The sequence below is a fragment of the Misgurnus anguillicaudatus genome, chromosome 9, assembly GCF_027580225.2.
Source record: "Misgurnus anguillicaudatus chromosome 9, ASM2758022v2, whole genome shotgun sequence".
Taxonomy (NCBI): domain Eukaryota; kingdom Metazoa; phylum Chordata; class Actinopteri; order Cypriniformes; family Cobitidae; genus Misgurnus; species Misgurnus anguillicaudatus.
Window position 1 is genome coordinate 2134840 of NC_073345.2, and position 26035 is coordinate 2160874.

The window sequence follows — 26035 nt, forward strand, 5'->3', positions numbered from 1 at the left end:
CTGTCTTAATCAAAAGAAAGCCGTGCAATTTTAGGATGCCCTGGCATAGCTGTCCAAGGACCACGTCTTGTAAGCGAATTGTTCGAATCCCAGCGTTTCCTTCCATTCATAGGCTCTGCTCTCCGATCTACTGGAAAAGGCAGGAGGTCCGGGCAGAAAATACGATTGACGTGTTCCCGTTTTCATTAGACCTGAAGCCATGTGTCGTTAGGGTGCACAGTATCAGCTGGTCAAAGGGCCGGACTTGTCAACAGACTGTTGAATTCCAAGCCGTGCCTTCCTATCAACGACTGTCCTTCGGTCTACTTTAGAGAAAGGAGGTCCACAAGGAGGTTTGACTTTCTTGTTCTTGGTTATATTAAAATATAGCCATGGAGTTTCAGGATGCCCTAGCATAGCTGTTCAGTGATCATGTCTTGTAAACAGATTGTTCAAGTCCCAGCGATTCCATCCTTTTAGTTGCCGTTTTCTCCGTTCTACATAAAAGGCAGGAGGTCCAAAAAAAAAACATGACAGTCTTTTCCTGCTTTCAAAAGATCTGAAGACATGTGACATTAGGTTGCACAGCATTAGCTGGTGAAAGCTCCTGTCCTTTCATCTGGAGATCCTGAATTCGTATCCTAAAACTGCTTTCCATTTGACAATTGTGCTAATTTGCATATGTAAAGAGCAGAAGGTCAAGATAGTAATTGTAACTCTTGGGCTGAAAAATACAAAAGCTAATAATAACTGGAATCTGTCTTTCCCCAGAATTGTGAGCAACACATCAAAGGGTTTGTTGTAGGCTCTGTGGCGCAATGGATAGCGCATTGGACTTCTAGATTGTGAGTTAAAGTGATTCAAAGGTTGTGGGTTCGAGTCCCACCAGAGTCGAAGGCTTTTAGCTACCAAGACCCTGCTGAAAGCTTTTCATCTCACATTGTTGTGCCTGTTCATACTGTGACTCACCCTTCCACAATCTGCAGCTGGAGAGTGGCGCCGTGGCTTAGTTGGTTAAAGCGCCTGTCTAGTAAACAGGAGATCCTGGGTTCGAATCCCAGCGGAGCCTTAATCACGTGGTCAACTAGGGTCTGTTTGTTTGGCTGTTTCTCAGTTGAGATATGGTACATCCTGAAAATTCAGAGTTGTCACGGCAGCGGTCCATTTTCAGCCAAAGGCCCGTACTTTGGGCAAAACTTTCTAGTTTTCACTCTAACGGACCAATCCAATTCATGGATGCCCTGGAGCATAAAGCCTTCACTGATAGCACTTAACTCCAGAAGCACTTCGTTGTGGGGCGCCATGGCTTAGCCGGTCAAAGCGCCTGTCTTGTAAACAGGAGATCCTGGGTTCGAATCCCAGTGGTGCCTTCCAACGATGTTTGCCGTCTTCGGCCTCCACTCAGTGGCTTTCTTGTCACATTTTTGTATCTCTTCACACTGTGACTTATCCTCCCTCAAAACATAGATTTTCAAATCCCAGCGTTGACCTCAGTCTGACGGCAGCTAGGGGCTGTCTTTGTGTCTGTTTATCGGATGAAATACAACCTTCTTATAATTCATGGTTGTTATGAATGCTGTCATAACTTTCGGATATTTTTGGAAAACGGACCAATTTGATTTATGAACAACCTTTACCCTAAAGCCTTCACTGATAGGACTTAATTTGTTTAGCATTTCCTGTTAGGGCGCCATGTCTTTTGCCTGGCTTTAGTCTCAAGGGTGTCCATGGCCCAAGCACCTGTCTTGTAAGTAGGAGCTTCCGTGATGAAATCCCTGTGGTGCCTTCTATCAGTGGTTGTGGTCTTTGGCCTTCATGAAGGGCATCAAAAAGATTGAACTTTCCGTTACCTGTCTTAATCAAAAGAAAGCCGTGCAATTTTAGGATGCCCTGGCATAGCTGTCCAAGGACCACGTCTTGTAAGCGAATTGTTCGAATCCCAGCGTTTCCTTCCATTCAGAGGCTCTGCTCTCCGATGTACTGGAAAAGGCAGGAGGTCCGGGCAGAAAATACGATTGACGTGTTCCCGTTTTCAGTAGACCTGAAGCCATGTGTCGTTAGGGTGCACAGTGTCAGCTGGTCAAAGGGCCGGACTTGTCAACAGACTGTTGAATTCCAAGCCGTGCCTTCCTATCAACGACTGTCCTTCGGTCTACTTTAGAGAAAGGAGGTCCACAAGGAGGTTTGACTTTCTTGTTCTTGGTTATATTAAAATATAGCATTGGAGTTTCAGGATGCCCTAGCATAGCTGTTCAGTGATCATGTCTTGTAAACAGGTTGTTTCAGTCCCAGCGATTCCATCCTTTTAGTTGCCGTTTTCTCCGTTCTACATAAAAGGCAGGAGGTCCAAAAAGAAAACATGACAGTCTTGTTCCTGCTTTCAAAAGATCTGAAGACATGTGACATTAGGTTGCACAGCATTAGCTGGTGAAAGCTCCTGTCCTTTCATCTGGAGATCCTGAATTCGTATCCTAAAACTGCTTTCCATTTGACAATTGTGCTAATTTGCATATGTAAAGAGCAGAAGGTCAAGATAGTAATTGTAACTCTTGGGCTGAAAAATACAAAAGCTAATAATAACTGGAATCTGTCTTTCCCCAGAATTGTGAGCAACACATCAAAGGGTTTGTTGTAGGCTCTGTGGCGCAATGGATAGCGCATTGGACTTCTAGATTGTGAGTTGACGTGATTCAAAGGTTGTGGGTTCGAGTCCCACCAGAGTCGAAGGCTTTTAGCTACCAAGACCCTGCTGAAAGCTTTTCATCTCACATTGTTGTGCCTGTTCATACTGTGACTCACCCTTCCACAATCTGCAGCTGGAGAGTGGCGCCGTGGCTTAGTTGGTTAAAGCGCCTGTCTAGTAAACAGGAGATCCTGGGTTCGAATCCTAGCGGAGCCTTTATCACGTGGTCAACTAGGGTCTGTTTGTTTGGCTGTTTCTCAGTTGAGATATGGTACATCCTGAAAATTCAGAGTTGTCACGGCAGCGGTCCATTTTCAGCCAAAGGCCCGTACTTTGGGCAAAACTTTCTAGTTTTCACTCTAACGGACCAATCCAATTCATGGATGCCCTGGAGCATAAAGCCTTCACTGATAGCACTTAACTCCAGAAGCACTTCGTTGTGGGGCGCCATGGCTTAGCCGGTCAAAGCGCCTGTCTTGTAAACAGGAGATCCTGGGTTCGAATCCCAGTGGTGCCTTCCAACGATGTTTGCCGTCTTCGGCCTCCACTCAGTGGCTTTCTTGTCACATTTTTGTATCTCTTCACACTGTGACTCATCCTCCCTCAAAACATAGATTTTCAAATCCCAGCGTTGACCTCAGTCTGACGGCAGCTAGGGGCTGTCTTTGTGTCTGTTTATCGGATGAAATACAACCTTCTTATAATTCATGGTTGTTATGAATGCTGTCATAACTTTCTGATATTTTTGGAAAACGGACCAATTTGATTTATGAACAACCTTTACCCTAAAGCCTTCACTGATAGGACTTAATTTGTTTAGCATTTCCTGTTAGGGCGCCATGTCTTTTGCCTGGCTTTAGTCTCAAGGGTGTCCATGGCCCAAGCACCTGTCTTGTAAGTAGGAGCTTCCGTGATGAAATCCCTGTGGTGCCTTCTATCAGTGGTTGTGGTCTTTGGCCTTCATGAAGGGCATCAAAAAGATTGAACTTTCCGTTACCTGTCTTAATCAAAAGAAAGCCGTGCAATTTTAGGATCCCCTCTCATAGCTGTCCAAGGACCACGTCTTGTAAGCGAATTGTTCGAATCCCAGCGTTTCCTTCCATTCAGAGGCTCTGCTCTCCGATCTACTGGAAAAGGCAGGAGGTCCGGGCAGAAAATACGATTGACGTGTTCCCGTTTTCAGTAGACCTGAAGCCATGTGTCGTTAGGGTGCACAGTATCAGCTGGTCAAAGGGCCGGACTTGTCAACAGACTGTTGAATTCCAAGCCGTGCCTTCCTATCAACGACTGTCCTTCGGTCTACTTTAGAGAAAGGAGGTCCACAAGGAGGTTTGACTTTCTTGTTCTTGGTTATATTAAAATATAGCCATGGAGTTTCAGGATGCCCTAGCATAGCTGTTCAGTGATCATGTCTTGTAAACAGATTGTTCAAGTCCCAGCGATTCCATCCTTTTAGTTGCCGTTTTCTCCGTTCTACATAAAAGGCAGGAGGTCCAAAAAGAAAACATGACAGTCTTGTTCCTGCTTTCAAAAGATCTGAAGACATGTGACATTAGGTTGCACAGCATTAGCTGGTGAAAGCTCCTGTCCTTTCATCTGGAGATCCTGAATTCGTATCCTAAAACTGCTTTCCATTTGACAATTGTGCTAATTTGCATATGTAAAGAGTAGAAGGTCAAGATAGTAATTGTAACTCTTGGGCTGAAAAATACAAAAGCTAATAATAACTGGAATCTGTCTTTCCCCAGAATTGTGAGCAACACATCAAAGGGTTTGTTGTAGGCTCTGTGGCGCAATGGATAGCGCATTGGACTTCTAGATTGTGAGTTGACGTGATTCAAAGGTTGTGGGTTCGAGTCCCACCAGAGTCGAAGGCTTTTAGCAACCAAGACCCTGCTGAGAGCTTTTCATCTCACATTGTTGTGCCTGTTCATACTGTGACTCACCCTTCCACAATCTGCAGCTGGAGAGTGGCGCCGTGGCTTAGTTGGTTAAAGCGCCTGTCTAGTAAACAGGAGATCCTGGGTTCGAATCCCAGCGGAGCCTTTATCACGTGGTCAACTAGGGTCTGTTTGTTTGGCTGTTTCTCAGTTGAGATATGGTACATCCTGAAAATTCAGAGTTGTCACGGCAGTGGTCCATTTTCAGCCAAAGGCCCGTACTTTGGGCAAAACTTTCTAGTTTTCACTCTAACGGACCAATCCAATTCATGGATGCCCTGGAGCATAAAGCCTTCACTGATAGCACTTAACTCCAGAAGCACTTCGTTGTGGGGCGCCATGGCTTAGCCGGTCAAAGCGCCTGTCTTGTAAACAGGAGATCCTGGGTTCGAATCCCAGTGGTGCCTTCCAACGATGTTTGCCGTCTTCGGCCTCCACTCAGTGGCTTTCTTGTCACATTTTTGTATCTCTTCACACTGTGACTTATCCTCCCTCAAAACATAGATTTTCAAATCCCAGCGTTGACCTCAGTCTGACGGCAGCTAGGGGCTGTCTTTGTGTCTGTTTATCGGATGAAATACAACCTTCTTATAATTCATGGTTGTTATGAATGCTGTCATAACTTTCTGATATTTTTGGAAAACGGACCAATTTGATTTATGAACAACCTTTACCCTAAAGCCTTCACTGATAGGACTTAATTTGTTTAGCATTTCCTGTTAGGGCGCCATGTCTTTTGCCTGGCTTTAGTCTCAAGGGTGTCCATGGCCCAAGCACCTGTCTTGTAAATAGGAGCTTCCGTGATGAAATCCCTGTGGTGCCTTCTATCAGTGGTTGTGGTCTTTGGCCTTCATGAAGGGCATCAAAAAGATTGAACTTTCCGTTACCTGTCTTAATCAAAAGAAAGCCGTGCAATTTTAGGATGCCCTGGCATAGCTGTCCAAGGACCACGTCTTGTAAGCGAATTGTTCGAATCCCAGCGTTTCCTTCCATTCAGAGGCTCTGCTCTCCGATCTACTGGAAAAGGCAGGAGGTCCGGGCAGAAAATACGATTGACGTGTTCCCGTTTTCAGTAGACCTGAAGCCATGTGTCGTTAGGGTGCACAGTATCAGCTGGTCAAAGGGCCGGACTTGTCAACAGACTGTTGAATTCCAAGCCGTGCCTTCCTATCAACGACTGTCCTTCGGTCTACTTTAGAGAAAGGAGGTCCACAAGGAGGTTTGACTTTCTTGTTCTTGGTTATATTAAAATATAGCCATGGAGTTTCAGGATGCCCTAGCATAGCTGTTCAGTGATCATGTCTTGTAAACAGATTGTTTCAGTCCCAGCGATTCCATCCTTTTAGTTGCCGTTTTCTCCGTTCTACATAAAAGGCTGGAGGTCCAAAAAGAAAACATGACAGTCTTGTTCCTGCTTTCAAAAGATCTGAAGACATGTGACATTAGGTTGCACAGCATTAGCTGGTGAAAGCTCCTGTCCTTTCATCTGGAGATCCTGAATTCGTATCCTAAAACTGCTTTCCATTTGACAATTGTGCTAATTTGCATATGTAAAGAGCAGAAGGTCAAGATAGTAATTGTAACTCTTGGGCTGAAAAATACAAAAGCTAATAATAACTGGAATCTGTCTTTCCCCAGAATTGTGAGCAACACATCAAAGGATTTGTTGTAGGCTCTGTGGCGCAATGGATAGCGCATTGGACTTCTAGATTGTGAGTTGACGTGATTCAAAGGTTGTGGGTTCGAGTCCCACCAGAGTCGAAGGCTTTTAGCTACCAAGACCCTGCTGAAAGCGTTTCATCTCACATTGTTGTGCCTGTTCATACTGTGACTCACCCTTCCACAATCTGCAGCTGGAGAGTGGCGCCGTGGCTTAGTTGGTTAAAGCGCCTGTCTAGTAAACAGGAGATCCTGGGTTCGAATCCCAGCGGAGCCTTTATCACGTGGTCAACTAGGGTCTGTTTGTTTGGCTGTTTCTCAGTTGAGATATGGTACATCCTGAAAATTCAGAGTTGTCATGGCAGCGGTCCATTTTCAGCCAAAGGCCCGTACTTTGGGCAAAACTTTCTAGTTTTCACTCTAACGGACCAATCCAATTCATGGATGCCCTGGAGCATAAAGCCTTCACTGATAGCACTTAACTCCAGAAGCACTTCGTTGTGGGGCGCCATGGCTTAGCCGGTCAAAGCGCCTGTCTTGTAAACAGGAGATCCTGGGTTCGAATCCCAGTGGTGCCTTCTAACGATGTTTGCTGTCTTCGGCCTCCACTCAGTGGCTTTCTTGTCACATTTTTGTATCTCTTCACACTGTGACTCATCCTCCCTCAAAACATAGATTTTCAAATCCCAGCGTTGACCTCAGTCTGACGGCAGCTAGGGGCTGTCTTTGTGTCTGTTTATCGGATGAAATACAACCTTCTTATAATTCATGGTTGTTATGAATGCTGTCATAACTTTCTGATATTTTTGGAAAACGGACCAATTTGATTTATGAACAACCTTTACCCTAAAGCCTTCACTGATAGGACTTAATTTGTTTAGCATTTCCTGTTAGGGCGCCATGTCTTTTGCCTGGCTTTAGTCTCAAGGGTGTCCATGGCCCAAGCACCTGTCTTGTAAGTAGGAGCTTCCGTGATGAAATCCCTGTGGTGCCTTCTATCAGTGGTTGTGGTCTTTGGCCTTCATGAAGGGCATCAAAAAGATTGAACTTTCCGTTACCTGTCTTAATCAAAAGAAAGCAGTGCAATTTTAGGATGCCCTGGCATAGCTGTCCAAGGACCACGTCTTGTAAGCGAATTGTTCGAATCCCAGCGTTTCCTTCCATTCAGAGGCTCTGCTCTCCGATCTACTGGAAAAGGCAGGAGGTCCGGGCAGAAAATACGATTGACGTGTTCCCGTTTTCAGTAGACCTGAAGCCATGTGTCGTTAGGGTGCACAGTATCAGCTGGTCAAAGGGCCGGACTTGTCAACAGACTGTTGAATTCCAAGCCGTGCCTTCCTATCAACGACTGTCCTTCGGTCTACTTTAGAGAAAGGAGGTCCACAAGGAGGTTTGACTTTCTTGTTCTTGGTTATATTAAAATATAGCCATGGAGTTTCAGGATGCCCTAGCATAGCTGTTCAGTGATCATGTCTTGTAAACAGATTGTTCAAGTCCCAGCGATTCCATCCTTTTAGTTGCCGTTTTCTCCGTTCTACATAAAAGGCAGGAGGTCCAAAAAGAAAACATGACAGTCTTGTTCCTGCTTTCAAAAGATCTGAAGACATGTGACATTAGGTTGCACAGCATTAGCTGGTGAAAGCTCCTGTCCTTTCATCTGGAGATCCTGAATTCGTATCCTAAAACTGCTTTCCATTTGACAATTGTGCTAATTTGCATATGTAAAGAGTAGAAGGTCAAGATAGTAATTGTAACTCTTGGGCTGAAAAATACAAAAGCTAATAATAACTGGAATCTGTCTTTCCCCAGAATTGTGAGCAACACATCAAAGGGTTTGTTGTAGGCTCTGTGGCGCAATGGATAGCGCATTGGACTTCTAGATTGTGAGTTGACGTGATTCAAAGGTTGTGGGTTCGAGTCCCACCAGAGTCGAAGGCTTTTAGCTACCAAGACCCTGCTGAAAGCTTTTCATCTCACATTGTTGTGCCTGTTCATACTGTGACTCACCCTTCCACAATCTGCAGCTGGAGAGTGGCGCCGTGGCTTAGTTGGTTAAAGCGCCTGTCTAGTAAACAGGAGATCCTGGGTTCGAATCCCAGCGGAGCCTTTATCACGTGGTCAACTAGGGTCTGTTTGTTTGGCTGTTTCTCAGTTGAGATATGGTACATCCTGAAAATTCAGAGTTGTCACGGCAGCGGTCCATTTTCAGCCAAAGGCCCGTACTTTGGGCAAAACTTTCTAGTTTTCACTCTAACGGACCAATCCAATTCATGGATGCCCTGGAGCATAAAGCCTTCACTGATAGCACTTAACTCCAGAAGCACTTCGTTGTGGGGCGCCATGGCTTAGCCGGTCAAAGCGCATGTCTTGTAAACAGGAGATCCTGGGTTCGAATCCCAGTGGTGCCTTCTAACGATGTTTGCCGTCTTCGGCCTCCACTCAGTGGCTTTCTTGTCACATTTTTGTATCTCTTCACACTGTGACTCATCCTCCCTCAAAACATAGATTTTCAAATCCCAGCGTTGACCTCAGTCTGACGGTAGCTAGGGGCTGTCTTTGTGTCTGTTTATCGGATGAAATACAACCTTCTTATAATTCATGGTTGTTATGAATGCTGTCATAACTTTCGGATATTTTTGGAAAACGGACCAATTTGATTTATGAACAACGTTTACCCTAAAGCCTTCACTGATAGGACTTAATTTGTTTAGCATTTCCTGTTAGGGCGCCATGTCTTTTGCCTGGCTTTAGTCTCAAGGGTGTCCATGGCCCAAGCACCTGTCTTGTAAGTAGGAGCTTCCGTGATGAAATCCCTGTGGTGCCTTCTATCAGTGGTTGTGGTCTTTGGCCTTCATGAAGGGCATCAAAAAGATTGAACTTTCCGTTACCTGTCTTAATCAAAAGAAAGCAGTGCAATTTTAGGATGCCCTGGCATAGCTGTCCAAGGATCACGTCTTGTAAGCGAATTGTTCGAATCCCAGCGTTTCCTTCCATTCAGAGGCTCTGCTCTCCGATCTACTGGAAAAGGCAGGAGGTCCGGGCAGAAAATACGATTGACGTGTTCCCGTTTTCAGTAGACCTGAAGCCATGTGTGGTTAGGGTGCACAGTATCAGCTGGTCAAAGGGCCGGACTTGTCAACAGACTGTTGAATTCCAAGCCGTGCCTTCCTATCAACAACTGTCCTTCGGTCTACTTTAGAGAAAGGAGGTCCACAAGGAGGTTTGACTTTCTTGTTCTTGGTTATATTAAAATATAGCCATGGAGTTTCAGGATGCCCTAGCATAGCTGTTCAGTGATCATGTCTTGTAAACAGATTGTTCAAGTCCCAGCGATTCCATCCTTTTAGTTGCCGTTTTCTCCGTTCTACATAAAAGGCAGGAGGTCCAAAAAGAAAACATGACAGTCTTGTTCCTGCTTTCAAAAGATCTGAAGACATGTGACATTAGGTTGCACAGCATTAGCTGGTGAAAGCTCCTGTCCTTTCATCTGGAGATCCTGAATTCGTATCCTAAAACTGCTTTCCATTTGACAATTGTGCTAATTTGCATATGTAAAGAGCAGAAGGTCAAGATAGTAATTGTAACTCTTGGGCTGAAAAATACAAAAGCTAATAATAACTGGAATCTGTCTTTCCCCAGAATTGTGAGCAACACATCAAAGGGTTTGTCGTAGGCTCTGTGGCGCAATGGATAGCGCATTGGACTTCTAGATTGTGACTTGACGTGATTCAAAGGTTGTGGGTTCGAGTCCCACCAGAGTCGAAGGCTTTTAGCTACCAAGACCCTGCTGAAAGCGTTTCATCTCACATTGTTGTGCCTGTTCATACTGTGACTCACCCTTCCACAATCTGCAGCTGGAGAGTGGCGCCGTGGCTTAGTTGGTAAAAGCGCCTGTCTAGTAAACAGGAGATCCTGGGTTCGAATCCCAGCGGAGCCTTTATCACGTGGTCAACTAGGGTCTGTTTGTTTGGCTGTTTCTCAGTTGAGATATGGTACATCCTGAAAATTCAGAGTTGTCACGGCAGCGGTCCATTTTCAGCCAAAGGCCCGTACTTTGGGCAAAACTTTCTAGTTTTCACTCTAACGGACCAATCCAATTCATGGATGCCCTGGAGCATAAAGCCTTCACTGATAGCACTTAACTCCAGAAGCACTTCGTTGTGGGGCGCCATGGCTTAGCCGGTCAAAGCGCATGTCTTGTAAACAGGAGATCCTGGGTTCGAATCCCAGTGGTGCCTTCTAACGATGTTTGCCGTCTTCGGCCTCCACTCAGTGGCTTTCTTGTCACATTTTTGTATCTCTTCACACTGTGACTCATCCTCCCTCAAAACATAGATTTTCAAATCCCAGCGTTGACCTCAGTCTGACGGTAGCTAGGGGCTGTCTTTGTGTCTGTTTATCGGATGAAATACAACCTTCTTATAATTCATGGTTGTTATGAATGCTGTCATAACTTTCGGATATTTTTGGAAAACGGACCAATTTGATTTATGAACAACGTTTACCCTAAAGCCTTCACTGATAGGACTTAATTTGTTTAGCATTTCCTGTTAGGGCGCCATGTCTTTTGCCTGGCTTTAGTCTCAAGGGTGTCCATGGCCCAAGCACCTGTCTTGTAAGTAGGAGCTTCCGTGATGAAATCCCTGTGGTGCCTTCTATCAGTGGTTGTGGTCTTTGGCCTTCATGAAGGGCATCAAAAAGATTGAACTTTCCGTTACCTGTCTTAATCAAAAGAAAGCAGTGCAATTTTAGGATGCCCTGGCATAGCTGTCCAAGGATCACGTCTTGTAAGCGAATTGTTCGAATCCCAGCGTTTCCTTCCATTCAGAGGCTCTGCTCTCCGATCTACTGGAAAAGGCAGGAGGTCCGGGCAGAAAATACGATTGACGTGTTCCCGTTTTCAGTAGACCTGAAGCCATGTGTGGTTAGGGTGCACAGTATCAGCTGGTCAAAGGGCCGGACTTGTCAACAGACTGTTGAATTCCAAGCCGTGCCTTCCTATCAACAACTGTCCTTCGGTCTACTATAGAGAAAGGAGGTCCACAAGGAGGTTTGACTTTCTTGTTCTTGGTTATATTAAAATATAGCCATGGAGTTTCAGGATGCCCTAGCATAGCTGTTCAGTGATCATGTCTTGTAAACAGATTGTTCAAGTCCCAGCGATTCCATCCTTTTAGTTGCCGTTTTCTCCGTTCTACATAAAAGGCAGGAGGTCCAAAAAGAAAACATGACAGTCTTGTTCCTGCTTTCAAAAGATCTGAAGACATGTGACATTAGGTTGCACAGCATTAGCTGGTGAAAGCTCCTGTCCTTTCATCTGGAGATCCTGAATTCGTATCCTAAAACTGCTTTCCATTTGACAATTGTGCTAATTTGCATATGTAAAGAGTAGAAGGTCAAGATAGTAATTGTAACTCTTGGGCTGAAAAATACAAAAGCTAATAATAACTGGAATCTGTCTTTCCCCAGAATTGTGAGCAACACATCAAAGGGTTTGTTGTAGGCTCTGTGGCGCAATGGATAGCGCATTGGACTTCTAGATTGTGAGTTGACGTGATTCAAAGGTTGTGGGTTCGAGTCCCACCAGAGTCGAAGGCTTTTAGCTACCAAGACCCTGCTGAAAGCTTTTCATCTCACATTGTTGTGCCTGTTCATACTGTGACTCACCCTTCCACAATCTGCAGCTGGAGAGTGGCGCCGTGGCTTAGTTGGTTAAAGCGCCTGTCTAGTAAACAGGAGATCCTGGGTTCGAATCCCAGCGGAGCCTTTATCACATGGTCAACTAGGGTCTGTTTGTTTGGCTGTTTCTCAGTTGAGATATGGTACATCCTGAAAATTCAGAGTTGTCACGGCAGTGGTCCATTTTCAGCCAAAGGCCCGTACTTTGGGCAAAACTTTCTAGTTTTCACTCTAACGGACCAATCCAATTCATGGATGCCCTGGAGCATAAAGCCTTCACTGATAGCACTTAACTCCAGAAGCACTTCGTTGTGGGGCGCCATGGCTTAGCCGGTCAAAGCGCCTGTCTTGTAAACAGGAGATCCTGGGTTCGAATCCCAGTGGTGCCTTCCAACGATGTTTGCCGTCTTCGGCCTCCACTCAGTGGCTTTCTTGTCACATTTTTGTATCTCTTCACACTGTGACTTATCCTCCCTCAAAACATAGATTTTCAAATCCCAGCGTTGACCTCAGTCTGACGGCAGCTAGGGGCTGTCTTTGTGTCTGTTTATCGGATGAAATACAACCTTCTTATAATTCATGGTTGTTATGAATGCTGTCATAACTTTCTGATATTTTTGGAAAACGGACCAATTTGATTTATGAACAACCTTTACCCTAAAGCCTTCACTGATAGGACTTAATTTGTTTAGCATTTCCTGTTAGGGCGCCATGTCTTTTGCCTGGCTTTAGTCTCAAGGGTGTCCATGGCCCAAGCACCTGTCTTGTAAATAGGAGCTTCCGTGATGAAATCCCTGTGGTGCCTTCTATCAGTGGTTGTGGTCTTTGGCCTTCATGAAGGGCATCAAAAAGATTGAACTTTCCGTTACCTGTCTTAATCAAAAGAAAGCCGTGCAATTTTAGGATGCCCTGGCATAGCTGTCCAAGGACCACGTCTTGTAAGCGAATTGTTCGAATCCCAGCGTTTCCTTCCATTCAGAGGCTCTGCTCTCCGATCTACTGGAAAAGGCAGGAGGTCCGGGCAGAAAATACGATTGACGTGTTCCCGTTTTCAGTAGACCTGAAGCCATGTGTCGTTAGGGTGCACAGTATCAGCTGGTCAAAGGGCCGGACTTGTCAACAGACTGTTGAATTCCAAGCCGTGCCTTCCTATCAACGACTGTCCTTCGGTCTACTTTAGAGAAAGGAGGTCCACAAGGAGGTTTGACTTTCTTGTTCTTGGTTATATTAAAATATAGCCATGGAGTTTCAGGATGCCCTAGCATAGCTGTTCAGTGATCATGTCTTGTAAACAGATTGTTTCAGTCCCAGCGATTCCATCCTTTTAGTTGCCGTTTTCTCCGTTCTACATAAAAGGCTGGAGGTCCAAAAAGAAAACATGACAGTCTTGTTCCTGCTTTCAAAAGATCTGAAGACATGTGACATTAGGTTGCACAGCATTAGCTGGTGAAAGCTCCTGTCCTTTCATCTGGAGATCCTGAATTCGTATCCTAAAACTGCTTTCCATTTGACAATTGTGCTAATTTGCATATGTAAAGAGCAGAAGGTCAAGATAGTAATTGTAACTCTTGGGCTGAAAAATACAAAAGCTAATAATAACTGGAATCTGTCTTTCCCCAGAATTGTGAGCAACACATCAAAGGATTTGTTGTAGGCTCTGTGGCGCAATGGATAGCGCATTGGACTTCTAGATTGTGAGTTGACGTGATTCAAAGGTTGTGGGTTCGAGTCCCACCAGAGTCGAAGGCTTTTAGCTACCAAGACCCTGCTGAAAGCGTTTCATCTCACATTGTTGTGCCTGTTCATACTGTGACTCACCCTTCCACAATCTGCAGCTGGAGAGTGGCGCCGTGGCTTAGTTGGTTAAAGCGCCTGTCTAGTAAACAGGAGATCCTGGGTTCGAATCCCAGCGGAGCCTTTATCACGTGGTCAACTAGGGTCTGTTTGTTTGGCTGTTTCTCAGTTGAGATATGGTACATCCTGAAAATTCAGAGTTGTCATGGCAGCGGTCCATTTTCAGCCAAAGGCCCGTACTTTGGGCAAAACTTTCTAGTTTTCACTCTAACGGACCAATCCAATTCATGGATGCCCTGGAGCATAAAGCCTTCACTGATAGCACTTAACTCCAGAAGCACTTCGTTGTGGGGCGCCATGGCTTAGCCGGTCAAAGCGCCTGTCTTGTAAACAGGAGATCCTGGGTTCGAATCCCAGTGGTGCCTTCTAACGATGTTTGCCGTCTTCGGCCTCCACTCAGTGGCTTTCTTGTCACATTTTTGTATCTCTTCACACTGTGACTCATCCTCCCTCAAAACATAGATTTTCAAATCCCAGCGTTGACCTCAGTCTGACGGCAGCTAGGGGCTTATGAACAACCTTTACCCTAAAGCCTTCACTGATAGGACTTAATTTGTTTAGCATTTCCTGTTAGGGCGCCATGTCTTTTGCCTGGCTTTAGTCTCAAGGGTGTCCATGGCCCAAGCACCTGTCTTGTAAATAGGAGCTTCCGTGATGAAATCCCTGTGGTGCCTTCTATCAGTGGTTGTGGTCTTTGGCCTTCATGAAGGGCATCAAAAAGATTGAACTTTCCGTTACCTGTCTTAATCAAAAGAAAGCCGTGCAATTTTAGGATGCCCTGGCATAGCTGTCCAAGGACCACGTCTTGTAAGCGAATTGTTCGAATCCCAGCGTTTCCTTCCATTCAGAGGCTCTGCTCTCCGATCTACTGGAAAAGGCAGGAGGTCCGGGCAGACAATACGATTGACGTGTTCCCGTTTTCAGTAGACCTGAAGCCATGTGTCGTTAGGGTGCACAGTATCAGCTGGTCAAAGGGCCGGACTTGTCAACAGACTGTTGAATTCCAAGCCGTGCCTTCCTATCAACGACTGTCCTTCGGTCTACTTTAGAGAAAGGAGGTCCACAAGGAGGTTTGACTTTCTTGTTCTTGGTTATATTAAAATATAGCCATGGAGTTTCAGGATGCCCTAGCATAGCTGTTCAGTGATCATGTCTTGTAAACAGATTGTTTCAGTCCCAGCGATTCCATCCTTTTAGTTGCCGTTTTCTCCGTTCTACATAAAAGGCTGGAGGTCCAAAAAGAAAACATGACAGTCTTGTTCTTGCTTTCAAAAGATCTGAAGACATGTGACATTAGGTTGCACAGCATTAGCTGGTGAAAGCTCCTGTCCTTTCATCTGGAGATCCTGAATTCGTATCCTAAAACTGCTTTCCATTTGACAATTGTGCTAATTTGCATATGTAAAGAGCAGAAGGTCAAGATAGTAATTGTAACTCTTGGGCTGAAAAATACAAAAGCTAATAATAACTGGAATCTGTCTTTCCCCAGAATTGTGAGCAACACATCAAAGGATTTGTTGTAGGCTCTGTGGCGCAATGGATAGCGCATTGGACTTCTAGATTGTGAGTTGACGTGATTCAAAGGTTGTGGGTTCGAGTCCCACCAGAGTCGAAGGCTTTTAGCTACCAAGACCCTGCTGAAAGCGTTTCATCTCACATTGTTGTGCCTGTTCATACTGTGACTCACCCTTCCACAATCTGCAGCTGGAGAGTGGCGCCGTGGCTTAGTTGGTTAAAGCGCCTGTCTAGTAAACAGGAGATCCTGGGTTCGAATCCCAGCGGAGCCTTTATCACGTGGTCAACTAGGGTCTGTTTGTTTGGCTGTTTCTCAGTTGAGATATGGTACATCCTGAAAATTCAGAGTTGTCATGGCAGCGGTCCATTTTCAGCCAAAGGCCCGTACTTTGGGCAAAACTTTCTAGTTTTCACTCTAACGGACCAATCCAATTCATGGATGCCCTGGAGCATAAAGCCTTCACTGATAGCACTTAACTCCAGAAGCACTTCGTTGTGGGGCGCCATGGCTTAGCCGGTCAAAGCGCCTGTCTTGTAAACAGGAGATCCTGGGTTCGAATCCCAGTGGTGCCTTCTAACGATGTTTGCCGTCTTCGGCCTCCACTCAGTGGCTTTCTTGTCACATTTTTGTATCTCTTCACACTGTGACTCATCCTCCCTCAAAACATAGATTTTCAAATCCCAGCGTTGACCTCAGTCTGACGGCAGCTAGGGGCTGTCTTTGTGTCTGTTTATCGGATGAAATACAACCTTCTTATAATTCATGGTTGTTATGAATGCTGTCATAACTTTCTGATATTTTTGGAAAACGGACCAATTTGATTTATGAACAACCTTTACCCTAAAGCCTTCACTGATAGGACTTAATTTGTTTAGCATTTCCTGTTAGGGCGCCATGTCTTTTGCCTGGCTTTAGTCTCAAGGGTGTCCATGGCCCAAGCACCTGTCTTGTAAGTAGGAGCTTCCGTGATGAAATCCCTGTGGTGCCTTCTATCAGTGGTTGTGGTCTTTGGCCTTCATGAAGGGCATCAAAAAGATTGAACTTTCCGTTACCTGTCTTAATCAAAAGAAAGCAGTGCAATTTTAGGATGCCCTGGCATAGCTGTCCAAGGACCACGTCTTGTAAGCGAATTGTTCGAATCCCAGCGTTTCCTTCCATTCAGAGGCTCTGCTCTCCGATCTACTGGAAAAGGCAGGAGGTCCGGGCAGAAAATACGATTGACGTGTTCCCGTTTTCAGTAGACCTGAAGCCATGTGTCGTTAGGGTGCACAGTATCAGCTGGTCAAAGGGCCGGACTTGTCAACAGACTGTTGAATTCCAAGCCGTGCCTTCCTATCAACGACTGTCCTTCGGTCTACTTTAGAGAAAGGAGGTCCACAAGGAGGTTTGACTTTCTTGTTCTTGGTTATATTAAAATATAGCCATGGAGTTTCAGGATGCCCTAGCATAGCTGTTCAGTGATCATGTCTTGTAAACAGATTGTTCAAGTCCCAGCGATTCCATCCTTTTAGTTGCCGTTTTCTCCGTTCTACATAAAAGGCAGGAGGTCCAAAAAGAAAACATGACAGTCTTGTTCCTGCTTTCAAAAGATCTGAAGACATGTGACATTAGGTTGCACAGCATTAGCTGGTGAAAGCTCCTGTCCTTTCATCTGGAGATCCTGAATTCGTATCCTAAAACTGCTTTCCATTTGACAATTGTGCTAATTTGCATATGTAAAGAGTAGAAGGTCAAGATAGTAATTGTAACTCTTGGGCTGAAAAATACAAAAGCTAATAATAACTGGAATCTGTCTTTCCCCAGAATTGTGAGCAACACATCAAAGGGTTTGTTGTAGGCTCTGTGGCGCAATGGATAGCGCATTGGACTTCTAGATTGTGACTTGACGTGATTCAAAGGTTGTGGGTTCGAGTCCCACCAGAGTCGAAGGCTTTTAGCTACCAAGACCCTGCTGAAAGCTTTTCATCTCACATTGTTGTGCCTGTTCATACTGTGACTCACCCTTCCACAATCTGCAGCTGGAGAGTGGCGCCGTGGCTTAGTTGGTTAAAGCGCCTGTCTAGTAAACAGGAGATCCTGGGTTCGAATCCCAGCGGAGCCTTTATCACGTGGTCAACTAGGGTCTGTTTGTTTGGCTGTTTCTCAGTTGAGATATGGTACATCCTGAAAATTCAGAGTTGTCACGGCAGCGGTCCATTTTCAGCCAAAGGCCCGTACTTTGGGCAAAACTTTCTAGTTTTCACTCTAACGGACCAATCCAATTCATGGATGCCCTGGAGCATAAAGCCTTCACTGATAGCACTTAACTCCAGAAGCACTTCGTTGTGGGGCGCCATGGCTTAGCCGGTCAAAGCGCCTGTCTTGTAAACAGGAGATCCTGGGTTCGAATCCCAGTGGTGCCTTCCAACGATGTTTGCCGTCTTCGGCCTCCACTCAGTGGCTTTCTTGTCACATTTTTGTATCTCTTCACACTGTGACTTATCCTCCCTCAAAACATAGATTTTCAAATCCCAGCGTTGACCTCAGTCTGACGGCAGCTAGGGGCTGTCTTTGTGTCTGTTTATCGGATGAAATACAACCTTCTTATAATTCATGGTTGTTATGAATGCTGTCATAACTTTCGGATATTTTTGGAAAACGGACCAATTTGATTTATGAACAACCTTTACCCTAAAGCCTTCACTGATAGGACTTAATTTGTTTAGCATTTCCTGTTAGGGCGCCATGTCTTTTGCCTGGCTTTAGTCTCAAGGGTGTCCATGGCCCAAGCACCTGTCTTGTAAGTAGGAGCTTCCGTGATGAAATCCCTGTGGTGCCTTCTATCAGTGGTTGTGGTCTTTGGCCTTCATGAAGGGCATCAAAAAGATTGAACTTTCCGTTACCTGTCTTAATCAAAAGAAAGCCGTGCAATTTTAGGATGCCCTGGCATAGCTGTCCAAGGACCACGTCTTGTAAGCGAATTGTTCGAATCCCAGCGTTTCCTTCCATTCAGAGGCTCTGCTCTCCGATCTACTGGAAAAGGCAGGAGGTCCGGGCAGAAAATACGATTGACGTGTTCCCGTTTTCAGTAGACCTGAAGCCATGTGTCGTTAGGGTGCACAGTGTCAGCTGGTCAAAGGGCCGGACTTGTCAACAGACTGTTGAATTCCAAGCCGTGCCTTCCTATCAACGACTGTCCTTCGGTCTACTTTAGAGAAAGGAGGTCCACAAGGAGGTTTGACTTTCTTGTTCTTGGTTATATTAAAATATAGCATTGGAGTTTCAGGATGCCCTAGCATAGCTGTTCAGTGATCATGTCTTGTAAACAGGTTGTTTCAGTCCCAGCGATTCCATCCTTTTAGTTGCCGTTTTCTCCGTTCTACATAAAAGGCAGGAGGTCCAAAAAGAAAACATGACAGTCTTGTTCCTGCTTTCAAAAGATCTGAAGACATGTGACATTAGGTTGCACAGCATTAGCTGGTGAAAGCTCCTGTCCTTTCATCTGGAGATCCTGAATTCGTATCCTAAAACTGCTTTCCATTTGACAATTGTGCTAATTTGCATATGTAAAGAGCAGAAGGTCAAGATAGTAATTGTAACTCTTGGGCTGAAAAATACAAAAGCTAATAATAACTGGAATCTGTCTTTCCCCAGAATTGTGAGCAACACATCAAAGGGTTTGTCGTAGGCTCTGTGGCGCAATGGATAGCGCATTGGACTTCTAGATTGTGAGTTGACGTGATTCAAAGGTTGTGGGTTCGAGTCCCACCAGAGTCGAAGGCTTTTAGCTACCAAGACCCTGCTGAAAGCGTTTCATCTCACATTGTTGTGCCTGTTCATACTGTGACTCACCCTTCCACAATCTGCAGCTGGAGAGTGGCGCCGTGGCTTAGTTGGTAAAAGCGCCTGTCTAGTAAACAGGAGATCCTGGGTTCGAATCCCAGCGGAGCCTTTATCACGTGGTCAACTAGGGTCTGTTTGTTTGGCTGTTTCTCAGTTGAGATATGGTACATCCTGAAAATTCAGAGTTGTCACGGCAGCGGTCCATTTTCAGCCAAAGGCCCGTACTTTGGGCAAAACTTTCTAGTTTTCACTCTAACGGACCAATCCAATTCATGGATGCCCTGGAGCATAAAGCCTTCACTGATAGCACTTAACTCCAGAAGCACTTCGTTGTGGGGCGCCATGGCTTAGCCGGTCAAAGCGCATGTCTTGTAAACAGGAGATCCTGGGTTCGAATCCCAGTGGTGCCTTCTAACGATGTTTGCCGTCTTCGGCCTCCACTCAGTGGCTTTCTTGTCACATTTTTGTATCTCTTCACACTGTGACTCATCCTCCCTCAAAACATAGATTTTCAAATCCCAGCGTTGACCTCAGTCTGACGGTAGCTAGGGGCTGTCTTTGTGTCTGTTTATCGGATGAAATACAACCTTCTTATAATTCATGGTTGTTATGAATGCTGTCATAACTTTCGGATATTTTTGGAAAACGGACCAATTTGATTTATGAACAACGTTTACCCTAAAGCCTTCACTGATAGGACTTAATTTGTTTAGCATTTCCTGTTAGGGCGCCATGTCTTTTGCCTGGCTTTAGTCTCAAGGGTGTCCATGGCCCAAGCACCTGTCTTGTAAGTAGGAGCTTCCGTGATGAAATCCCTGTGGTGCCTTCTATCAGTGGTTGTGGTCTTTGGCCTTCATGAAGGGCATCAAAAAGATTGAACTTTCCGTTACCTGTCTTAATCAAAAGAAAGCAGTGCAATTTTAGGATGCCCTGGCATAGCTGTCCAAGGATCACGTCTTGTAAGCGAATTGTTCGAATCCCAGCGTTTCCTTCCATTCAGAGGCTCTGCTCTCCGATCTACTGGAAAAGGCAGGAGGTCCGGGCAGAAAATACGATTGACGTGTTCCCGTTTTCAGTAGACCTGAAGCCATGTGTGGTTAGGGTGCACAGTTTCAGCTGGTCAAAGGGCCGGACTTGTCAACAGACTGTTGAATTCCAAGCCGTGCCTTCCTATCAACAACTGTCCTTCGGTCTACTTTAGAGAAAGGAGGTCCACAAGGAGGTTTGACTTTCTTGTTCTTGGTTATATTAAAATATAGCCATGGAGTTTCAGGATGCCCTAGCATAGCTGTTCAGTGATCATGTCTTGTAAACAGATTGTTCAAGTCCCAGCGATTCCATCCTTTTAGTTGCCGTTTTCTCCGTTCTACATAAAAGGCAGGAGGTCCAAAAAGAAAACATGACAGTCTTGTTCCTGCTTTCAAAAGATCTGAAGACATGTGACATTAGGTTGCACAGCATTAGCTGGTGAAAGCTCCTGTCCTTTCATCTGGAGATCCTGAATTCGTATCCTAAAACTGCTTTCCATTTGACAATTGTGCTAATTTGCATATGTAAAGAGTAGAAGGTCAAGATAGTAATTGTAACTCTTGGGCTGAAAAATACAAAAGCTAATAATAACTGGAATCTGTCTTTCCCCAGAATTGTGAGCAACACATCAAAGGGTTTGTTGTAGGCTCTGTGGCGCAATGGATAGCGCATTGGACTTCTAGATTGTGAGTTGACGTGATTCAAAGGTTGTGGGTTCGAGTCCCACCAGAGTCGAAGGCTTTTAGCTACCAAGACCCTGCTGAAAGCTTTTCATCTCACATTGTTGTGCCTGTTCATACTGTGACTCACCCTTCCACAATCTGCAGCTGGAGAGTGGCGCCGTGGCTTAGTTGGTTAAAGCGCCTGTCTAGTAAACAGGAGATCCTGGGTTCGAATCCCAGCGGAGCCTTTATCACATGGTCAACTAGGGTCTGTTTGTTTGGCTGTTTCTCAGTTGAGATATGGTACATCCTGAAAATTCAGAGTTGTCACGGCAGTGGTCCATTTTCAGCCAAAGGCCCGTACTTTGGGCAAAACTTTATAGTTTTCACTCTAACGGACCAATCCAATTCATGGATGCCCTGGAGCATAAAGCCTTCACTGATAGCACTTAACTCCAGAAGCACTTCGTTGTGGGGCGCCATGGCTTAGCCGGTCAAAGCGCCTGTCTTGTAAACAGGAGATCCTGGGTTCGAATCCCAGTGGTGCCTTCCAACGATGTTTGCTGTCTTCGGCCTCCACTCAGTGGCTTGCTTGTCACATTTTTGTATCTCTTCACACTGTGACTTATCCTCCCTCAAAACATAGATTTTCAAATCCCAGCGTTGACCTCAGTCTGACGGCAGCTAGGGGCTGTCTTTGTGTCTGTTTATCGGATGAAATACAACCTTCTTATAATTCATGGTTGTTATGAATGCTGTCATAACTTTCTGATATTTTTGGAAAACGGACCAATTTGATTTATGAACAACCTTTACCCTAAAGCCTTCACTGATAGGACTTAATTTGTTTAGCATTTCCTGTTAGGGCGCCATGTCTTTTGCCTGGCTTTAGTCTCAAGGGTGTCCATGGCCCAAGCACCTGTCTTGTAAATAGGAGCTTCCGTGATGAAATCCCTGTGGTGCCTTCTATCAGTGGTTGTGGTCTTTGGCCTTCATGAAGGGCATCAAAAAGATTGAACTTTCCGTTACCTGTCTTAATCAAAAGAAAGCCGTGCAATTTTAGGATGCCCTGGCATAGCTGTCCAAGGACCACGTCTTGTAAGCGAATTGTTCGAATCCCAGCGTTTCCTTCCATTCAGAGGCTCTGCTCTCCGATCTACTGGAAAAGGCAGGAGGTCCGGGCAGAAAATACGATTGACGTGTTCCCGTTTTCAGTAGACCTGAAGCCATGTGTCGTTAGGGTGCACAGTATCAGCTGGTCAAAGGGCCGGACTTGTCAACAGACTGTTGAATTCCAAGCCGTGCCTTCCTATCAACGACTGTCCTTCGGTCTACTTTAGAGAAAGGAGGTCCACAAGGAGGTTTGACTTTCTTGTTCTTGGTTATATTAAAATATAGCCATGGAGTTTCAGGATGCCCTAGCATAGCTGTTCAGTGATCATGTCTTGTAAACAGATTGTTTCAGTCCCAGCGATTCCATCCTTTTAGTTGCCGTTTTCTCCGTTCTACATAAATGGCTGGAGGTCCAAAAAGAAAACATGACAGTCTTGTTCCTGCTTTCAAAAGATCTGAAGACATGTGACATTAGGTTGCACAGCATTAGCTGGTGAAAGCTCCTGTCCTTTCATCTGGAGATCCTGAATTCGTATCCTAAAACTGCTTTCCATTTGACAATTGTGCTAATTTGCATATGTAAAGAGCAGAAGGTCAAGATAGTAATTGTAACTCTTGGGCTGAAAAATACAAAAGCTAATAATAACTGGAATCTGTCTTTCCCCAGAATTGTGAGCAACACATCAAAGGGTTTGTTGTAGGCTCTGTGGCGCAATGGATAGCGCATTGGACTTCTAGATTGTGACTTGACGTGATTCAAAGGTTGTGGGTTCGAGTCCCACCAGAGTCGAAGGCTTTTAGCTACCAAGACCCTGCTGAAAGCGTTTCATCTCACATTGTTGTGCCTGTTCATACTGTGACTCACCCTTCCACAATCTGCAGCTGGAGAGTGGCGCCGTGGCTTAGTTGGTTAAAGCGCCTGTCTAGTAAACAGGAGATCCTGGGTTCGAATCCCAGCGGAGCCTTTATCACGTGGTCAACTAGGGTATGTTTGTTTGGCTGTTTCTCAGTTGAGATATGGTACATCCTGAAAATTCAGAGTTGTCACGGCAGCGGTCCATTTTCAGCCAAAGGCCCGTACTTTGGGCAAAACTTTCTAGTTTTCACTCTAACGGACCAATCCAATTCATGGATGCCCTGGAGCATAAAGCCTTCACTGATAGCACTTAACTCCAGAAGCACTTCGTTGTGGGGCGCCATGGCTTAGCCGGTCAAAGCGCCTGTCTTGTAAACAGGAGATCCTGGGTTCGAATCCCAGTGGTGCCTTCTAACGATGTTTGCCGTCTTCGGCCTCCACTCAGTGGCTTTCTTGTCACATTTTTGTATCTCTTCACACTGTGACTCATCCTCCCTCAAAACATAGATTTTCAAATCCCAGCGTTGACCTCAGTCTGACGGCAGCTAGGGGCTGTCTTTGTGTCTGTTTATCGGATGAAATACAACCTTCTTATAATTCATGGTTGTTATGAATGCTGTCATAACTTTCTGATATTTTTGGAAAACGGACCAATTTGATTTATGAACAACCTTTACCCTAAAGCCTTCACTGATAGGACTTAATTTGTTTAGCATTTCCTGTTAGGGCGCCATGTCTTTTGCCTGGCTTTAGTCTCAAGGGTGTCCATGGCCCAAGCACCTGTCTTGTAAGTAGGAGCTTCCGTGATGAAATCCCTGTGGTGCCTTCTATCAGTGGTTGTGGTCTTTGGCCTTCATGAAGGGCATCAAAAAGATTGAACTTTCCGTTACCTGTCTTAATCAAAAGAAAGCAGTGCAATTTTAGGATGCCCTGGCATAGCTGTCCAAGGACCACGTCTTGTAAGCGAATTGTTCGAATCCCAGCGTTTCCTTCCATTCAGAGGCTCTGCTCTCCGATCTACTGGAAAAGGCAGGAGGTCCGGGCAGAAAATACGATTGACGTGTTCCCGTTTTCAGTAGACCTGAAGCCATGTGTGGTTAGGGTGCACAGTATCAGCTGGTCAAAGGGCCGGACTTGTCAACAGACTGTTGAATTCCAAGCCGTGCTTTCCTATCAACGACTGTCCTTCGGTCTACTTTAGAGAAAGGAGGTCCACAAGGAGGTTTGACTTTCTTGTTCTTGGTTATATTAAAATATAGCCATGGAGTTTCAGGATGCCCTAGCATAGCTGTTCAGTGATCATGTCTTGTAAACAGATTGTTCAAGTCCCAGCGATTCCATCCTTTTAGTTGCCGTTTTCTCCGTTCTACATAAAAGGCAGGAGGTCCAAAAAGAAAACATGACAGTCTTGTTCCTGCTTTCAAAAGATCTGAAGACATGTGACATTAGGTTGCACAGCATTAGCTGGTGAAAGCTCCTGTCCTTTCATCTGGAGATCCTGAATTCGTATCCTAAAACTGCTTTCCATTTGACAATTGTGCTAATTTGCATATGTAAAGAGTAGAAGGTCAAGATAGTAATTGTAACTCTTGGGCTGAAAAATACAAAAGCTAATAATAACTGGAATCTGTCTTTCCCCAGAACTGTGAGCAACACATCAAAGGGTTTGTGGTAGGCTCTGTGGCGCAATGGATAGCGCATTGGACTTCTAGATTGTGAGTTGACGTGATTCAAAGGTTGTGGGTTCGAGTCCCACCAGAGTCGAAGGCTTTTAGCTACCAAGACCCTGCTGAAAGCTTTTCATCTCACATTGTTGTGCCTGTTCATACTGTGACTCACCCTTCCACAATCTGCAGCTGGAGAGTGGCGCCGTGGCTTAGTTGATTAAAGCGCCTGTCTAGTAAACAGGAGATCCTGGGTTCGAATCCCAGCGGAGCCTTTATCACGTGGTCAACTAGGGTCTGTTTGTTTGGCTGTTTCTCAGTTGAGATATGGTACATCCTGAAAATTCAGAGTTGTCACGGCAGCGGTCCATTTTCAGCCAAAGGCCCGTACTTTGGGCAAAACTTTCTAGTTTTCACTCTAACGGACCAATCCAATTCATGGATGCCCTGGAGCATAAAGCCTTCACTGATAGCACTTAACTCCAGAAGCACTTCGTTGTGGGGCGCCATGGCTTAGCCGGTCAAAGCGCCTGTCTTGTAAACAGGAGATCCTGGGTTCGAATCCCAGTGGTGCCTTCCAACGATGTTTGCCGTCTTCGGCCTCCACTCAGTGGCTTTCTTGTCACATTTTTGTATCTCTTCACACTGTGACTCATCCTCCCTCAAAACATAGATTTTCAAATCCCAGCGTTGACCTCAGTCTGACGGCAGCTAGGGGCTGTCTTTGTGTCTGTTTATCGGATGAAATACAACCTTCTTATAATTCATGGTTGTTATGAATGCTGTCATAACTTTCTGATATTTTTGGAAAACGGACCAATTTGATTTATGAACAACCTTTACCCTAAAGCCTTCACTGATAGGACTTAATTTGTTTAGCATTTCCTGTTAGGGCGCCATGTCTTTTGCCTGGCTTTAGTCTCAAGGGTGTCCATGGCCCAAGCACCTGTCTTGTAAATAGGAGCTTCCGTGATGAAATCCCTGTGGTGCCTTCTATCAGTGGTTGTGGTCTTTGGCCTTCATGAAGGGCATCAAAAAGATTGAACTTTCCGTTACCTGTCTTAATCAAAAGAAAGCCGTGCAATTTTAGGATGCCCTGGCATAGCTGTCCAAGGACCACGTCTTGTAAGCGAATTGTTCGAATCCCAGCGTTTCCTTCCATTCAGAGGCTCTGCTCTCCGATCTACTGGAAAAGGCAGGAGGTCCGGGCAGAAAATACGATTGACGTGTTCCCGTTTTCAGTAGACCTGAAGCCATGTGTCGTTAGGGTGCACAGTATCAGCTGGTCAAAGGGCCGGACTTGTCAACAGACTGTTGAATTCCAAGCCGTGCCTTCCTATCAACGACTGTCCTTCGGTCTACTTTAGAGAAAGGAGGTCCACAAGGAGGTTTGACTTTCTTGTTCTTGGTTATATTAAAATATAGCCATGGAGTTTCAGGATGCCCTAGCATAGCTGTTCAGTGATCATGTCTTGTAAACAGATTGTTTCAGTCCCAGCGATTCCATCCTTTTAGTTGCCGTTTTCTCCGTTCTACATAAAAGGCTGGAGGTCCAAAAAGAAAACATGACAGTCTTGTT

At 45.2% G+C, this 26035-nt stretch overlaps 37 non-coding genes across 37 annotated transcripts; all 37 read left to right on the forward strand.

Annotated features, from left to right (window-relative positions):
• The first annotated feature begins 783 nt into the window (after positions 1 to 783).
• On the forward strand, positions 784 to 873 carry trnar-ucu (transfer RNA arginine (anticodon UCU)). The gene is given in 2 exon segments: positions 784 to 820; positions 838 to 873. It is a non-coding gene; the product is annotated as a tRNA-Arg (tRNA).
• A 101-nt stretch (positions 874 to 974) lies between these two features.
• Positions 975 to 1048, forward strand: trnat-agu (transfer RNA threonine (anticodon AGU)). The gene has a single exon. It is a non-coding gene; the product is annotated as a tRNA-Thr (tRNA).
• A 227-nt stretch (positions 1049 to 1275) lies between these two features.
• Positions 1276 to 1349, forward strand: trnat-ugu (transfer RNA threonine (anticodon UGU)). Its single transcript has one exon. It is a non-coding gene; the product is annotated as a tRNA-Thr (tRNA).
• A 1264-nt stretch (positions 1350 to 2613) lies between these two features.
• trnar-ucu (transfer RNA arginine (anticodon UCU)) lies at positions 2614 to 2703 on the forward strand. Its single transcript is given in 2 exon segments — positions 2614 to 2650; positions 2668 to 2703. It is a non-coding gene; the product is annotated as a tRNA-Arg (tRNA).
• A 402-nt stretch (positions 2704 to 3105) lies between these two features.
• On the forward strand, positions 3106 to 3179 carry trnat-ugu (transfer RNA threonine (anticodon UGU)). The gene has a single exon. It is a non-coding gene; the product is annotated as a tRNA-Thr (tRNA).
• A 1264-nt stretch (positions 3180 to 4443) lies between these two features.
• On the forward strand, positions 4444 to 4533 carry trnar-ucu (transfer RNA arginine (anticodon UCU)). Its single transcript is given in 2 exon segments — positions 4444 to 4480; positions 4498 to 4533. It is a non-coding gene; the product is annotated as a tRNA-Arg (tRNA).
• A 101-nt stretch (positions 4534 to 4634) lies between these two features.
• trnat-agu (transfer RNA threonine (anticodon AGU)) lies at positions 4635 to 4708 on the forward strand. Its single transcript has one exon. It is a non-coding gene; the product is annotated as a tRNA-Thr (tRNA).
• Positions 4709 to 4935: 227 nt separating this feature from the next.
• trnat-ugu (transfer RNA threonine (anticodon UGU)) lies at positions 4936 to 5009 on the forward strand. The gene has a single exon. It is a non-coding gene; the product is annotated as a tRNA-Thr (tRNA).
• A 1264-nt stretch (positions 5010 to 6273) lies between these two features.
• trnar-ucu (transfer RNA arginine (anticodon UCU)) lies at positions 6274 to 6363 on the forward strand. The gene is given in 2 exon segments: positions 6274 to 6310; positions 6328 to 6363. It is a non-coding gene; the product is annotated as a tRNA-Arg (tRNA).
• Positions 6364 to 6464: 101 nt separating this feature from the next.
• Positions 6465 to 6538, forward strand: trnat-agu (transfer RNA threonine (anticodon AGU)). The gene has a single exon. It is a non-coding gene; the product is annotated as a tRNA-Thr (tRNA).
• A 227-nt stretch (positions 6539 to 6765) lies between these two features.
• trnat-ugu (transfer RNA threonine (anticodon UGU)) lies at positions 6766 to 6839 on the forward strand. Its single transcript has one exon. It is a non-coding gene; the product is annotated as a tRNA-Thr (tRNA).
• Positions 6840 to 8103: 1264 nt separating this feature from the next.
• trnar-ucu (transfer RNA arginine (anticodon UCU)) lies at positions 8104 to 8193 on the forward strand. The gene is given in 2 exon segments: positions 8104 to 8140; positions 8158 to 8193. It is a non-coding gene; the product is annotated as a tRNA-Arg (tRNA).
• Positions 8194 to 8294: 101 nt separating this feature from the next.
• Positions 8295 to 8368, forward strand: trnat-agu (transfer RNA threonine (anticodon AGU)). The gene has a single exon. It is a non-coding gene; the product is annotated as a tRNA-Thr (tRNA).
• Positions 8369 to 9933: 1565 nt separating this feature from the next.
• trnar-ucu (transfer RNA arginine (anticodon UCU)) lies at positions 9934 to 10023 on the forward strand. The gene is given in 2 exon segments: positions 9934 to 9970; positions 9988 to 10023. It is a non-coding gene; the product is annotated as a tRNA-Arg (tRNA).
• A 101-nt stretch (positions 10024 to 10124) lies between these two features.
• Positions 10125 to 10198, forward strand: trnat-agu (transfer RNA threonine (anticodon AGU)). Its single transcript has one exon. It is a non-coding gene; the product is annotated as a tRNA-Thr (tRNA).
• Positions 10199 to 11763: 1565 nt separating this feature from the next.
• Positions 11764 to 11853, forward strand: trnar-ucu (transfer RNA arginine (anticodon UCU)). The gene is given in 2 exon segments: positions 11764 to 11800; positions 11818 to 11853. It is a non-coding gene; the product is annotated as a tRNA-Arg (tRNA).
• Positions 11854 to 11954: 101 nt separating this feature from the next.
• On the forward strand, positions 11955 to 12028 carry trnat-agu (transfer RNA threonine (anticodon AGU)). Its single transcript has one exon. It is a non-coding gene; the product is annotated as a tRNA-Thr (tRNA).
• A 227-nt stretch (positions 12029 to 12255) lies between these two features.
• trnat-ugu (transfer RNA threonine (anticodon UGU)) lies at positions 12256 to 12329 on the forward strand. The gene has a single exon. It is a non-coding gene; the product is annotated as a tRNA-Thr (tRNA).
• Positions 12330 to 13593: 1264 nt separating this feature from the next.
• trnar-ucu (transfer RNA arginine (anticodon UCU)) lies at positions 13594 to 13683 on the forward strand. The gene is given in 2 exon segments: positions 13594 to 13630; positions 13648 to 13683. It is a non-coding gene; the product is annotated as a tRNA-Arg (tRNA).
• Positions 13684 to 13784: 101 nt separating this feature from the next.
• Positions 13785 to 13858, forward strand: trnat-agu (transfer RNA threonine (anticodon AGU)). The gene has a single exon. It is a non-coding gene; the product is annotated as a tRNA-Thr (tRNA).
• Positions 13859 to 14085: 227 nt separating this feature from the next.
• On the forward strand, positions 14086 to 14159 carry trnat-ugu (transfer RNA threonine (anticodon UGU)). Its single transcript has one exon. It is a non-coding gene; the product is annotated as a tRNA-Thr (tRNA).
• A 1157-nt stretch (positions 14160 to 15316) lies between these two features.
• trnar-ucu (transfer RNA arginine (anticodon UCU)) lies at positions 15317 to 15406 on the forward strand. Its single transcript is given in 2 exon segments — positions 15317 to 15353; positions 15371 to 15406. It is a non-coding gene; the product is annotated as a tRNA-Arg (tRNA).
• A 101-nt stretch (positions 15407 to 15507) lies between these two features.
• trnat-agu (transfer RNA threonine (anticodon AGU)) lies at positions 15508 to 15581 on the forward strand. Its single transcript has one exon. It is a non-coding gene; the product is annotated as a tRNA-Thr (tRNA).
• A 227-nt stretch (positions 15582 to 15808) lies between these two features.
• On the forward strand, positions 15809 to 15882 carry trnat-ugu (transfer RNA threonine (anticodon UGU)). The gene has a single exon. It is a non-coding gene; the product is annotated as a tRNA-Thr (tRNA).
• Positions 15883 to 17146: 1264 nt separating this feature from the next.
• trnar-ucu (transfer RNA arginine (anticodon UCU)) lies at positions 17147 to 17236 on the forward strand. Its single transcript is given in 2 exon segments — positions 17147 to 17183; positions 17201 to 17236. It is a non-coding gene; the product is annotated as a tRNA-Arg (tRNA).
• A 101-nt stretch (positions 17237 to 17337) lies between these two features.
• Positions 17338 to 17411, forward strand: trnat-agu (transfer RNA threonine (anticodon AGU)). The gene has a single exon. It is a non-coding gene; the product is annotated as a tRNA-Thr (tRNA).
• A 227-nt stretch (positions 17412 to 17638) lies between these two features.
• On the forward strand, positions 17639 to 17712 carry trnat-ugu (transfer RNA threonine (anticodon UGU)). The gene has a single exon. It is a non-coding gene; the product is annotated as a tRNA-Thr (tRNA).
• A 1264-nt stretch (positions 17713 to 18976) lies between these two features.
• Positions 18977 to 19066, forward strand: trnar-ucu (transfer RNA arginine (anticodon UCU)). Its single transcript is given in 2 exon segments — positions 18977 to 19013; positions 19031 to 19066. It is a non-coding gene; the product is annotated as a tRNA-Arg (tRNA).
• Positions 19067 to 19167: 101 nt separating this feature from the next.
• trnat-agu (transfer RNA threonine (anticodon AGU)) lies at positions 19168 to 19241 on the forward strand. The gene has a single exon. It is a non-coding gene; the product is annotated as a tRNA-Thr (tRNA).
• A 1565-nt stretch (positions 19242 to 20806) lies between these two features.
• Positions 20807 to 20896, forward strand: trnar-ucu (transfer RNA arginine (anticodon UCU)). Its single transcript is given in 2 exon segments — positions 20807 to 20843; positions 20861 to 20896. It is a non-coding gene; the product is annotated as a tRNA-Arg (tRNA).
• A 101-nt stretch (positions 20897 to 20997) lies between these two features.
• trnat-agu (transfer RNA threonine (anticodon AGU)) lies at positions 20998 to 21071 on the forward strand. Its single transcript has one exon. It is a non-coding gene; the product is annotated as a tRNA-Thr (tRNA).
• A 227-nt stretch (positions 21072 to 21298) lies between these two features.
• On the forward strand, positions 21299 to 21372 carry trnat-ugu (transfer RNA threonine (anticodon UGU)). The gene has a single exon. It is a non-coding gene; the product is annotated as a tRNA-Thr (tRNA).
• Positions 21373 to 22636: 1264 nt separating this feature from the next.
• On the forward strand, positions 22637 to 22726 carry trnar-ucu (transfer RNA arginine (anticodon UCU)). Its single transcript is given in 2 exon segments — positions 22637 to 22673; positions 22691 to 22726. It is a non-coding gene; the product is annotated as a tRNA-Arg (tRNA).
• A 101-nt stretch (positions 22727 to 22827) lies between these two features.
• trnat-agu (transfer RNA threonine (anticodon AGU)) lies at positions 22828 to 22901 on the forward strand. The gene has a single exon. It is a non-coding gene; the product is annotated as a tRNA-Thr (tRNA).
• A 227-nt stretch (positions 22902 to 23128) lies between these two features.
• On the forward strand, positions 23129 to 23202 carry trnat-ugu (transfer RNA threonine (anticodon UGU)). Its single transcript has one exon. It is a non-coding gene; the product is annotated as a tRNA-Thr (tRNA).
• A 1264-nt stretch (positions 23203 to 24466) lies between these two features.
• Positions 24467 to 24556, forward strand: trnar-ucu (transfer RNA arginine (anticodon UCU)). Its single transcript is given in 2 exon segments — positions 24467 to 24503; positions 24521 to 24556. It is a non-coding gene; the product is annotated as a tRNA-Arg (tRNA).
• A 402-nt stretch (positions 24557 to 24958) lies between these two features.
• Positions 24959 to 25032, forward strand: trnat-ugu (transfer RNA threonine (anticodon UGU)). The gene has a single exon. It is a non-coding gene; the product is annotated as a tRNA-Thr (tRNA).
• Positions 25033 to 26035: the final 1003 nt, after the last annotated feature.